This window comes from Microtus pennsylvanicus, chromosome 4 (assembly GCF_037038515.1).
Source record: "Microtus pennsylvanicus isolate mMicPen1 chromosome 4, mMicPen1.hap1, whole genome shotgun sequence".
Lineage (NCBI taxonomy): Eukaryota > Metazoa > Chordata > Mammalia > Rodentia > Cricetidae > Microtus > Microtus pennsylvanicus.
Genome location: NC_134582.1, coordinates 27685669 through 27696970, shown reverse-complemented (window position 1 = coordinate 27696970; position 11302 = coordinate 27685669).

Here is an 11302-nt window from a genome sequence, read left to right as displayed (position 1 = left end):
AAACCATAAACCATGGCATCCTTCCTGCTGCCACAAGAGCATGGTTCAACTGCCCTGAACCAGTCTGGGACAGGTGTGGGGGTTCCTTCCTCCTGCTGGCTTAGTTGCAGGTGCTAGTTGATACCTCAGGTTCAAGGCTTTGAAGAGTTGGGAGAAAGTCCAGTAACCACTATTACTTTATCTTGGCATAAGAGAAAGTCATTTTTCAGAGGATTGTAATTGTCACCAGAGCCTTAACTCTTTACTTCCTCTTCCTGACTAAAAGAAGCCAGAGTTGGCAGAGCATTTCCCTTTGGAAAGAATGAGGTTCCCAGAGACCTGCCTTGCTTCCTCCTGGTCTTATTCAATGACTGATACATGACGTTTTTATGGCTAGAAGGCACATTAGATGGGGAAGACCTTCAGTATGAGCCTCAGCGTTCCTTCCTTCCACCATAGCTGCCCATCCCAGAGCCATGTGTAAATAGTTCTTGGTGTGCAAATAAATGGCAGAAGAGGTTTTGTTTTACTTTTAATTTCTTTTACGAGCTGGATGTTAACAATAAAATAGATTATGATTTTGAATCCTAATACAGTGCTTTGTTGCACATAATTACACAGTATTTGCTGAATTTCTCTTTACTAATTTTTTCATGTTGGCCGTGACCTGAAGCAAATTTCTTATCATCAGTAATCTGTGTAAGTGCATTTTAACTTGATCACGGCCATCTCTGAGATGTAACTTTGTCTCCCTGAGCTTCACAGGTGCCATTCTGGACTGGGCAGTCTTCATGGTGCTGTTAGAACTGTCATGGTCCACACACCTGAAGATAGAACTCAGTTGCTGAAGATCATGGAAAACATTTAGCGAATGAAGAGATGAGTCTCATTGATGAACAAGGAAAGTAGACACTTGAAATGTGCTCTTTGAGGAGATGCTGTGAGCACTATTCAAATGGCAACAAAGGCCGTAGACAATTGCAAAGGTTAGCGGATAAAGGAGCGGCGGGGTGAGAGGATGGGCTCCAGTTTTACAGACGCTCAACTGTGAGTGAAGTGATACTAAGAAGCTTGGAGACATCTGTTATAAAAGGACGAATCAACTAACGAAGCAAACGTCATTGTGATTGTCCATTGTTTTGAATACAGTGCTATCGCATGTTGTATGCATCACTTTTATATGTGATGGGAAACAGAGAAATTCACATTGTTTGCTCTGTTGTGACATTCAATTTATTTAAGTGTTCTGTAAATGAACCTCCAATATCTTTAAGGTATGCCTGCAACAGGATGAAGAAATATACAGCATGCTAACATAATCACACGATATTGGGAGTAGCTGTATTAATAATTCAGACCTAGGGAAGTTATCAGTTTGGGATATTACAAAATTGTAAAGGAATTGTGTATGCAAAATGATACAGCAGCCCCGAATGTGTATGAGCCAACAGCCCATCATCAAAACACATGAGCCTGAATCAAATAGTACTTCAGAGAGAAAGAAATGAACCCATCATTCTAATGAGAGAGTTCACTGTTCCTCTCTTGAGACAAGTGAGAATCATTAATGACACAGTTGAACTGAAGAAGCATCATCAGTCAACCGAATCTAATGACATTTGAAGAATGTTTCAACAAGCAGAATATAGAACAGTTGCCAAAATAAAGCATATTGTGGGCCATACACAGCTCCTTAGCAAACTTTCAGAAAAGGAAATCTTACGAAGCAAACTGTTGGGACTAGAGAGATGTCTGGCTCAGCGGTTAAGAGCACTTGTCCAGGTCTCGGTACTCACGTCGGGAGGTCGGAAGGGGATCACAGCTTTTTGTGTCTAGAAGATCTGATGCCCTCTTTGGCCTCTACCTGCATACACACAGCTCACACACACTCTCCCTTACACACAGACACATAAATAAATATAAATGTCTTTAAAAAGTATCATCTTATACCATAATGGAATTGAGCTGGATACCAATAGCAAAAAAGTACCAAGAAAATTTTAAAATGTTTATCATGAAATAGCATACTCTTCTAAGTAATGGAAAGACCATAGAAGTCCAAGGGATATAAAATATCTTAACGAAATGAAAGTAATTGGGAAATAAAACTTGTCAAAACATGTGGGCATTGGCAAAGGCTTTGATTCAGGAGAAATTTATAGCTTTGTATATGTATATGGGAAGGCTGCTCCAAAAAAAAAAATCAATAGCCTAAGTTTCTATTTTAAGAAAATAGAAAAAGAAGAGCAAATTAATTTAAAGTAGAAAGAGAAATACTGAAAACCAAAAGCCAGTGAAATTTAAAATAGCAATAAAGAAAATCAGTACATCTGAACATCAGTTCTTTGAGAATATCGATAGTGATAAATATCTGCTTAAGATACTAAGAATGAAAGATACCAGCTAATAACATCACAAATGGGGGGAGACCATCACTCCTTGTTTCATGGTTACTAACAAGTGACCAAAGGAACCTTGGAAACAGTCCTGTGCTCACAAGTCTCCTATCTTAGACAATAAGAGACAACACATGGAAAGACACGGAGCCCTATCAGAGCAAGAGGGATCGGAGAGCATCACTTTCAATGCAACACAGAAGTCCCTATGTATCCTTTTTAACCCTTACATCTATTAACAGCCTCCACTCTTGCTGTGACTCTCAGGATGGTTTTGCTTTTGTTTGCATACTGGTCCGTTAGGGTCTAGATTGTGGTGCAGGTTCCTTCTCCCTGTCTACAGCCTCCCCCCCAAGCATTCTCTTTTAGACGCTTCAGCCACATCTCATCCACTTCCTACATCTTTTCTTCTTCATTGTACGTTATCCCCTCTTCTTTTTTACTTCTTAAATATAATTTTCCATAGCGTCAACACTAGAATCTGTGGATCCTAACACTATCTTACCTTTCCCCTCCTACCTCCCTAGTTACATCCTCATTTTGATTTTGTTTTGTTTTCAAATTCAGTCCGATATTCCTTATCCTTAGCCATCTTACTTCGACACCCCCCCCCACACCCTTTGAGACTGGGTCTCACTGTGTCTCACAGAGGGCTTTCCTGGGGTTCACAAAGATCTCTCTGCCTCCCCAGTTCTAAGATTAAAGGCCCTTGAAACATGCCACCCCACCCCAAATCTTATTGACTGTAACTTATCCTCCAACCGTCCTTGAAGTCAAAGTAGACACTGTATCAATACATCTTCTGCCCGTCCCCAGGCTCAGGAAACATCAAGAAGATGAGATGGAAAGAAGAGAAGAGATAGAGGGTGGGAAAGAGTGCTATGTTGTGCTGTGCCTTCTCACACCCTGTCCACTGCATACATGAACTCACTGCCACTGTTGGTTACCTGCTGCCAGAGAAGATATACAGGTGGCATATATACCTATTATATGATGTCCAACACCAAATGTTATTAGAGGTTTGAAAATTAAAACACTATGTTAGTCAAGCCCACAATAGCGAAACACCAGATGCTGATGAGGGTGGAGAAGAATAGAGGTCCTTGGACAAAGCCAGAGGGAAGGCGGGATGTCTCGGTCACTTCAGTCAATACTTGACGAAGAGGTCTTTTTTTAAACAAAACTAAATGTGCTTTTACCTTCCTCTGTGAGTTGTAAAAAGAAATTTCTTTGTTGAGGGGTGAGAGCTATTCTTATCTTTAAGTATAAAGATTATACTTTAGTTAGGTATTGAGCTGGTTTAGTAAAGTGACTTTCAGGTTAGGTTCAGCTCAAATCCTATGAGTCCTGTGTCTTAAGTGGGTGGTGTCTTCAGGAATTGAAAAGGGAAAGGAATTATTTTGTGCTATTGCAGGCCTTGCCTCTAGCATAGAGCTTTACTCAATAAAGATTGGTTGTGTGAATATTTTGAAATATTTCCAGTAACTGTGGCATCTAAAACTTAACCCATGCACAAGCTGCTCATCTATGAGGGCAAATTATGTAAGGAATCTTAACTTACATCACAGATCACATTTTTGAGACCAACTTTAACAGCTTCACACTAAGTGTTAAGAATTGTATGTATATGAAGAAAATGAGGCACTACACTATCTCTGAGATCATGGTTTTGATTAATCACAGTTGTGAGCCTTTGGAAAGAATGAGAAGAGCCCCCGCACCAGCAGCTGCAGGATTGATGCAGTTTCCTAACCCCTGAGGTGCTCAGGCTCACTCCTTTAACAAAGACTGTGTGTTACAGGGGACTAACTTTAGGAACAAAATGGCGGGGACAAAACCAAGAAAGGTGCTCATGAAGTTTGTTTTCATAATGTAAAAGACAGCAAACAAATAGTTCTGTTGTCGTATCAGGAGGAGCTGGGTGTTCAGAGAAAGTTACTCTGGGACAGGAGGAGACAGTCATCATCCAGAAGAGGGGGCAAAAGACTCTAAATACTAGAGTTAGATTTGTACTTTAGCGTGTACTCTGGACAGCTTCCAGTAGCACTGACAGCAGTAGGAGTCTAAACACAATTCCTAAATGAGTAGGGACTACAGGCATGTAGACTTAATGGTAAGACAATGTGAAAAGGTTGGAACGGTGGAAGAAAACTCTGAGCTGTGCCTTGAAAGTTTAGAGTTTCCTGTTAGCAGAAGACAGAAAGGGACAGGCACATTTTGGGTGAAGGGACTCAGAGTAGGTCAGACACGTGGCTTCAGGCTCAGGTGGAACGGGTTCTTGGGGCTGTTTCCTGAGATGAGGAAGATGGGGCAGGCTACAGCACAAGAGAAAGGTCTGGGAAGCAAGGTGAGACTGGGTCTTGACATTTTTTCCACATGGAAAAAAAAGGGTCTTTTAGGGTTTGGATCCAAAATGTCTGTCAATGGTTGTGTGCTAAAGATGAGTATGGTTTTCAGCCTGTGGTGTTACTGGGAGGTGGGACAATTTATTAGAGAGGAGAGGCTTTGGAAGAATTAAGACAGGGCAAGGGACCTTTGAATGGGATATTCAAGTCTACCTACCACCACCACCCCACTCCCCTACTGCTTTTTTGCTATTCTGAGTTAATAATCTTTGTTCGCCCTCTTTCCCAGGCTCAGGAGCAAGGGAGTCATGTGACCATGAATTGCCCTCTCTGAAACCATGCACCCAAATAAATCCTTTCCTCTTTAAGTTCGTTTTCTTGGTTATTTTCTGATAGCCACAGCTAATGCAGGATCACAGAATTTTTATAAATATGCTTTCTATAAAGAAAAAATGATTTTGTCTTCTGAGGCAATTAGAATGAAACTGTGATGATGATGGCCCTTTGTGCAGGGGAACAGACAGGTGTTGACACTTTCACCGCTTAGCTCAACCGTGCAGAACACACAACATCTTTACAGCTAAAATCATTCAATTTACTGGTGAGGCTGGGGCATAAATCAGTCTTTAAATGCTTGCCTTGTAATCACAAATAAATAGTTTGTTAAAAAACAAAACAAAAACAGCCTGGTATAGTAAGATAAAGCAGTCATCCTGATGCTGAGGGGGAGGATCTAGTGGATACCCAGGCTTGCAGCTGGGCCCTAACAACCTCCTAGGGGAGGGGGTGAAAAGACACAACATCAGTGGACACAGACCCTGGGAATCCAGTGAAAGAGATGCAGCAGACTTGTTTATTTAACAAAGGGGGGAAACTTATATTCTCTCCCAATACCCAGGCATTCTGATCTGTTGACATCACAATGGCTGCCCCTCATTGGCTAGGCACTTCTGACAGCACCATGCAGACTCCAGGTTGTCTCCTCTTGGCCTGGTCGGCCTTCATTTCCTACCTATCCACTCTTTTTCATTTATTACATGGGTGATCAGCGGGAGCCAGAGTTCTCTGCTCAGGCCTTGTTGATGCTGCCTCAGGAGGACTCAGCAACTTCACTAGATTGGCCTACTGAACAACCTGCTCTTTCCTGTCATTGACTACCAGCCCTCAAAGTGCATTCACTTCTGGAGAGCTGCCAGGGTTGGGGGACTAGGCAGCCTTCTGAATTACAGAAAACCAGTCATGTATAACCTCCTATGGAGAGCTGAGAGAAGGGTGCTTAAGAGCCATTAACACCTGAAGAGTTGCCTTAGTTGCTGCCTGCTGGTGTCAGATCTGCTGTAGGAGACATTTAAAAAGAATATGGATTAACAATTCCACCCCACCAATTAATGCATATGTGAGCATCCAGGAAGGATCAAACAACCCTTTCAAAAATGAAGTCAAAGGCTATATAACTTCTGCCCTTAATAAATTAATTTGTTTGGGGGTGGGGGAAATGACAGCAAGAAAGGGGAGTATATACATTATCCATCCTGGACTATTCCCTCCTTGGTGGGAGCAGACTGATCCTTGGTCAGGCATACATATACATATCTTACCAGCATCCATATTGGTGCAATGCAGTCTGAGGACAAACACAAGCATACCCTCTCCCATGGGTTAGCAGAGGGGCTGGCAGCTACCATTGAAGGGATATAGGATCTCCCCATCTCACCAGGGGGAGGGGTGTGTTTCTTGGCAGAGATGCCCAATGCTTGTAGGCTGGGTTGAGCCCCTTATCATCAAACTTGAGAAAGTTCATATGGAAAAAGACCTCTGTTGAGGATCTCTCCTAGTCTCTGGCGAGATAGTCCTGGCTAGTAGCTCCTTAAGAGCTCTGCTGGTCCTCTCAACAATGGCTTGTCCCTGTGGATTGCAGGGGATGCCAGTGGGATGGAAAAATCTATGTAGGAAGTGAAGGCCTACCAGTTAAGGACCCAACCTGGTGTTGTCAGGGAACTTCATTGTGCCTAGTCAATGAGGGAAGACCATGTGATGTCAACAGATCGGAATGCCTGCGTGCTGGGAGGGTATATAAGTGTTTCCCCCTTGTTAAATAAACAAGTCTGCTATATCCTTTTCATGGGGCTCCCATAAAGGTGTCCATTGATGTTGTGCCTTCTCATCCCGTCTCCCAGGAAGATGTTAGAACCCAGCTACACAGGCTTGTTGGCCAGCCAGCCTACTTCCCTGGCGTATTCCAATGTAGTGAGAGAGCACGTATCCAGAAAGAGTTGGACAACATATAAGGCGCAACATCCAAAGTTGTCCCCTGGCTTCTACATACACACGTATACATATGCAGATACTTGCATGCAAATGTACCCACACAGGGACACACACTCACACCATTTATCGTCAGGTTGAAATGGTTTTGAGAATAAAAGGTGGCTACTCTTTTTTTTTAATGTATACAATATTCTGTGTGTATGACTGCAGGCCAGAAGAGGGCACCAGATCCCATTACAGATGGTTGTGAGCCACCATGTGGTTGCTGGGAATTGAACTCAGGACCTTTGGAAGAGCAGGCAATGCTCTTAACCTCTGAGCCATCTCTCCAGTCCCCAAGGTGGCTACTCTTAACAGCAGCTCTGAAGTGGGGGTATTTTAGAAAACTGAGAGGTAGTCACACCTATACCTAATTTTTTAAAGTTGAAAACAAGTAAGTATACACAAGCTTCATTTAAAAGTTATATCTGTGGGGGCTGGATAGAAGGTTCAGGGGTGAAGAACATTTGCTGGGGTGCAGTCCTAGCACCCACATCAGGAAGCTCACAACTGCATATAACCAGTTCTAGGTGATCTGACACCCCCTTTTGACTTCCAGGTACACAAACACACAAGCAGGCAAAACAGCTATAAACATAAAATTATGAATTATTCACCTGAAATTCACATTTAAGAGGCAAGTGAGCCAGGAATGAATGCCCAAAAGGCAATATAGTATAGACTAGAATGTTTAACTTTATGACCAAACAGCTTGGGTTGAAATCCCCACACAGATACCTACTTAGTCAACAGCTAATCTTTGGCATGTTTAGACATCATGCGACACCCACTCTGAGTTTTAAGTTGCTCAACTCATCACCTAAAATTCAAGTTAGAGATGTAATTTCATTTTTAGGACTTTTTTCATTTTATGTATATGTGTGTAGGTCTTAGTAAATGTATGTGCACTACATAATTTTTCAGTTCAAGTGTGTGTCATGCAATATTTGTGGCAAGATTTACCCTCTCTTCTTAATTACCCAAAGAGCTTACACATCATATCCATATAACTGTGTGCGTGCACCTCTACCTCTTGACCATACTACAGTGTCGGCTGAAGCATCCTGTCTGGTCGTGTAGCTCAGAGCTCTGCTCTCAGCTGAGGCCATCCTCTGCATCCAGGGTCACCAGTGCCTACCTCCCAGCTATGCTGCAGATGACCAAATCATACCTGTGAGTATCTTTTTGTATAATCATGTGAACGTTGTGGGCACTCAGTACTGTCCTAAGAATATTTAAAAAGAGATCTATTAACTCTAGTTGGGCTAGAATAGAGACTCGAGGGAGTTGTGATTTGGTTGCCTATATCTTTGTGCAGAGAGAAAGGGAGATTCTACTATAAAATGATGGTGCTTACAGCTCACACACTCCAATAGTATTAGAGATTTCTGAGAGAAACTGTGGAGTTATCGTTAACTTCAAAAGGATGACATTAACTTAAAACAAACCTTGAGTCTTCCTCGTATGCTTCACTTCTGATGGGATAAAGTGCTGACCAAGAGCAATGTAGAGAGGGAAGGGTTTATTTCAACCTCCAGGCTATTGCTCATTTTATTCTTTTATTTCCATTGAGGAAAACAAGGCAAAAAACGCAAGGTTGGAACCCGGAGGTGGGAACCAGAGCAGAGACCACTGAAGAATTCTGCTTCCAGACTTGTTCAGTTTGCCTTCTTGTATTTTGGTTGTGATCCTAGCCTTTAAGAGCTGAGCCTTCTCTCCAGGCCCAGTTTGCTTTCCTAGACAACACACGACTACCAGCCCAGGGGTGACCCTATCTATAATGGGCTAGCCCTACTGCATCAATGGTTAGCCAATAAAATGTCCCACAGACATGACCACAGGCCAGTCTGATGGAGGCAATTCTTAACTGAGGTTTCCTCTTCTCGGCTGACCCTAGACTGTGTGGTTGACAAAGACTAACCTGCAGATAGGTATTTTGTTTTGTCCTTAAGTTGCAACTGTCTACGGATCCTCCTCATTGTCTGCATATCTAAGAACTCATTTTATGTCCTTACCACAAAAAAAAAGTAAGCAAGCAGTTGGGATATCATCTGTGAAAGCTGGGTTTCAATTCCAGTTCTACTCGCGATCCTGAAAGCCTTCGTTTTTGTATTTATAATTCTAGAATAATGGTGTCTGCCATACAAACTTCTCAAGAAGCTCGAATATGAAGTGGTAAGAAAAGCATACCGTATGTTGTGGTTGGGATGTGAAATGCCCCTCATAGGTTTATAAGTGTGGGCACAGGCTTCTAGCTAGGGACAGAGCTCGAGGTGGTGCCCAGCTAGAGGAAGCAGGTCACTGGGGAGGACCTTGAAGTTTCTTAGCATAGTCCCACTGCCTGCCTTTTCTTAGATTCCTGGTTGGGGCATATTCTCCCATGACATGCACTGTCTGATGAGATGGTCTACACACTTAAACTACAAAACAAAATGAATCCTTTCTCCCTTAAATGGATTCTTGTCAGTGATTTATGGTCATAGTCACCAAAAAAGTAATGGATACATATGTTATAAATGTTGTGAATGACAAGTTCAAAATCTATCTTATAATTATAGGTTTTTCATTCATTCCTGTATCTTTGTCTATACAGCCAGTTGAATAGTGAGCCCACCCCAAAAGATATGTATATCTGTTTCCTTATTTGTAAGTTCTCTGTAAGACTTCCAAGTTTCTTCAGACTTAGACCCTCAATGCAATGACAGATATACTTAGGGAGAAGTAAAGAGAAATTGAGCCACAGTGCATGGGAAGAGGGGAGGCCAGATACACACAGGGACAAAGACTGGAGGTAGTTGGGACAAGTTAAGAAACACCTGGTGCCACCAAAGTTGGAAGGGACATAAAGGATTCTCCCCTAAGTTTTAGAGAGTGGCCCTGTTGATCCGTTCTTCTCAGACTGCTGCTGGCCTCTGCAAATGTGACAGAATAAAATTTGTTGTTTTGAGCCACCGGCCATGGCTATAAACAATGAAGAAGGCCTAAAGCTAAGCCATCAGTTAACTAAAACAGCTCACCTTGTAAGACATGTCTAGCCTCCACACCTTCACCCATCAGTCTAAGCCATGGTGGTCCCTCTGATGGTCATCTTTTCACCCCTCCATGTGCTACAGGCACACCGTGATATGGTATGATTCAAAACTGAAATATAACCTCGTCAGTTCTCGGCTCCTTCCCATCCACGTGGCTCCCATTTCATTTCGATTTGATCCACACCATAGACTTTGCCGTGGCCTGTCGGCTGTGTTTGACCTCACTTTCTGCTTTCGCTGCCCCCATTTCTTACTGGTTTCTGGCTTCCTTTGTGACAAAGCACACACACACACACACCGCCCGGCCAATATGCTCTTCTTTTTGCCTAGAAAACCACAGCCTGCTTTGGGCTATGTTTCTGCTCAAATCTCATTTCTTACACAAAGCCTTTTCATCCCACACCCCTAAGTGGTGAGTCTAAATTATGGTCCAAGTCATGTTACCCTTGTGTTGTCTTGTTGATTTTCTAGCTCATGGACTTTTTTCCTATTCAAAGGAAAGGCTGTGCACTGAGACCTTGCCTGTCTTGATCATGGCAGCACTGCAGCCATCAATTAATCTCTGCTAAATGAATGAAGAAATCAGCACACCTTATAACTATCGAGGGTGTGAGCCAAAGGGATGGAGATGGTATCTGCTTTGAGCACCGCCCTAAACAAAGCTGTTTAAAGAGTAACCCAGTCAGCCACCTACACACATTCTGAGTGGATAAGGTAAGGAAGGGAACAACCCACGGTAGCTGCGGAGTTGAATATACAGTCGGAGAGCTGCTAAATAGTACTGGTTTTCAGCAAAGCATTGTAGAGCATCGACGTCATAGGTATGACTCAGTCCCTGAACGGAAATTTCCAACTAAAACGAAAGCTGTAATTCTTCGTATATTGACCACTAGGCAGCTTGAAAGGCCCTTTCACTCATCTTGTTTTGTTTGACTTTGTTACCAACCTTAATGAGTGCTGGAAAATATTATTCCCATTTTATAGATGGAAAGAAGAATAGTAGTTCATACAAGGGGATGCTGCAGAGCAAAGGGTCTTTAGATCCAAATTAGGATGTCTGACTGCGAAATTCTTTTCTTTTCCTTTCCTTTTCTTCTTTTTTTCTTTCTTCCTTTTACACTTTTTCATTCATTGGTTTCTTTAACATACGTCGTGGGAACTGTTTCAGGTGACTATAAAATAAGGAAGTGGCTCCCGGATCTATTTTTTTTTTAATAATAATATGCATTACTTAAGAAGAAAA